The sequence below is a fragment of the Melospiza melodia genome, chromosome 1, assembly GCF_035770615.1.
Source record: "Melospiza melodia melodia isolate bMelMel2 chromosome 1, bMelMel2.pri, whole genome shotgun sequence".
In the NCBI taxonomy this organism is placed as follows: domain Eukaryota; kingdom Metazoa; phylum Chordata; class Aves; order Passeriformes; family Passerellidae; genus Melospiza; species Melospiza melodia.
Window position 1 is genome coordinate 146,871,885 of NC_086194.1, and position 3,187 is coordinate 146,875,071.

A 3,187-nucleotide genomic window follows, 5' to 3' on the forward strand; every position below is an offset into this window, starting at 1 on the left:
TAAAGCTTTAAAAAATTTAACTGGTTCCAGCTGGACCCTATGCAGCCTACAAAGGCCTAGTTCCTCTTAGGCCAATTAGAGCAGTGTGAATTCTTCTTATGTCATGACAGTGGCAAGTGCTCAGAATCTCTACCACCAGGAAAAGTTGTGAAGGGCACTACAAGAGCACATAACAGAGAAAAGAGAGATTCTTGTAGGAGGATTTAGAGACTTACAAAATACTGTTGTAACTAGATGTGTAAGAGTAGACTTCACCAGGAAACTATAGAGGACCATATTAAAAAGTGTTATTAAAAAGTGGACAGGGCAAAGTAACAGAAAATACACTGTATTGGACAATTTTTCATTAGAAGCTGGAAGGACATGGTGAACTATTAAGTAATTTTTTTATCATGCATGTCTTTTACTGCTTTTGAAAACAGTCTAGGTTGCCAGGTAGATCCTTGCTGTGGGACAGCAGCCTCACATTTATAATAACCTTACATTTATAATAGTTCAGAGAATATAATCTTCTTTCAATAAAGAAACAGTGCATGGTTACCCTTTAAAAATGCATCATTGATAACAACTTGCAGGTTGAAACGTGCTGCTTTTTTTAAATCTTTCATAAGCCAATATGCATTCAATATTTAACTTTTAATGGCAGGCGTGTTGTGCATAAGTGGAGCAGTTTCGTGTAAATACATGAACACATTTAAACAAACAATCTAATGCAGGCTTACCCCAATGAATGAAAAAAAATGAAAATCAATAAAATCCCAAGTTACACTGGTGTGTGCTCATGCAATATACACCTACTGGGACTTAGTTTAAAAGTGTTTTGAAATATTTATTTCTCTGATATTTATTTTAATGGAAGCTTTCCCAACTGCTGATGGCAGATATCATATGCTTGTGGTGATAAGAAAAATGGCAATTTTTCTGTTCCTGTGGAATGTCTCGTTTTGGCTGTATGCAAAGAAGTACCATATTGTAAAGCTGGACTGAAAGCCTGTCACTGAAATGAAAATATGGAAGAAATTTAATTGTTTCCATAATTCCTTATTTGAGTTAAAGAAGTCTACTCAGACATGCAACCCCTGAAAACCTGACAAAGCTGCAGATGTTAAGAATTTAAACAGTTTGTGGTTCTCTTGATAGCAAATCTTATTAAATGTGAACTGATATGGTCTATGCAAACATATGAGATACAGAATAGTAGGATCTTTTAATTCAACTCTGATGGCAGCTTCCAAATATAATCTGTAAATATTTAACCAGGGACAAAAGGTACTGGTTTTTACAGCATTTCATTAAAAACAAACCAAATAACCTAGTACACTCAATTATAGTGTAGTGCTGGCAATGACTGCTGCTCCTTCCAATACTTTTTCATAATGTCTGTTACTTTCTCCCATTTTGTGATTGCCCTGAATTTCTTCTCTTATATTATCAAAACCAGGCCTGAATCACTTTAGTTTATTTCTTTCTTCAGACCAAGGAAGAAAAGGTAGTATAATTTCTACTGAATCGTGGAATACTTTCTTTTGTACTAGCACATATTTTCTTTTTCTAAAAATACAACATATATCCAATGTTAAAGCTTGTTGTAAAATAGAAACTAAGCTGGCAACACTCACTAAAACCACATATCCAAACCAATTCCTTTGCATCTGCTTTTATTTCTTGGACTTCTTCAACCTTCCTCAGATTTCAGCTCCATGTACCAAGTAAGCAAGAATTTTGCGAAGGATGAAGCTATCAACCTGCAGGAACAGGCAGAGTTCATCAGGAATGTTCTTAGCACGGCACCAACACAAAGTCCCTGTGTACAGACAGCTCCAGCACACGAATCACAGTTGTTGTTTGACTGGTATCCCTAACCAGGAGCCAGTCTATTCCTGTCACACTATCTGTACTGTCACACGATCACAGTGAGAAGCAGCATGTTACGGACTTTGTGTCTGGGTGAGCTTTCCTTATGTGCCTGAGGAAAGAGCCATCTTTGGAAAGGAGGCAAGTCTGAACCCAGTAACCTGGAGCCACGAGAAGGAGGGGTACAGCTCCAGAGCTAACCATGACTGCCCCTGTGCACGTGGCTGGCTGGAAAGGGGCAGCCAAAACCAGCTCTGCCACAAGCACGGCAGTCCCGCAACACCGGAACGTTGTTCCCGAGGGAAGATGGGTGATCACAGCAGGCACTCGGTGGGGACTGCTCTGTGAAGCAGAGGGAAGATTTAGACCTGAGACAGAATTCCTCCTGAAGTCAGCAGTGCGTGTACTCATCGCGCTCAACATACCACGACATAAATCCTTTAGGCACCTCATAGAAAACCAGAAAAAGATCTCTCCAAGCAACTGCATTTCAGATATCAACTTTAGGCCCTTGTTTTTCTGCTTTGTTCTCCTCCAGTCAGTTAAACAAAGAGATGTAGGAAAACCAAGGAGAGAAATACGAGCAGCTGAAAAAGAAAAGCGCTGTCATGATTGTACAATAGGTTGCTGGTATTTACAAAATTCTGTGTATTCAGATTCAATATTTTCCATATGAAGATCATCACTTAGTATTAATGCTGAAGCTGTAAGGAGGATAGGGCCCCTCTTCCAATAAATAATTTGCAGATACAAGGAAAAGTACAATCCCTGCCCTGAGGACCTTGGAAATAATATCCTGCTTGTATAAGTTGAAATAGAAATGTGTTTATTTTTACTTCAGTAAGTGCTTAACACACAATAACTAAACCAAAACTATTATTTCAAAAGGATTTAGAATAATATTTTAATTATCTTAATGTTTATAGAATTGAAAAAGCAGAAACTACTAATAATGACAGTCTCAAATATTTGTATTTTTTCTTTGGAAAATCCAGAGACTGATATAATGATATGCACTTGTGGAAAAGAAAGCAGTTGGACAGATGAGCTCTTCCATTACAGGATTTGGCCTAGAGAAGAGCAAACAAATCAGCATTCTCTTCAGGGCAATTTACACCTATTGGTCTCCAGAAATTTATACTGTTGAGGAAATTTGGGAGTTTTACTATGCCAAATCAGAAAACACTGCAAGTTATTTATGAGACCAGCAAAGAAACAGTAACCACATAAAAGAGCATATAATATTTTATTCAGTTATGTAGAAATACAGAATATAAAAAGTAACACAGAGAAAGAGCAAGATCCATAAAATAAATATTGTTGGAACTCACAT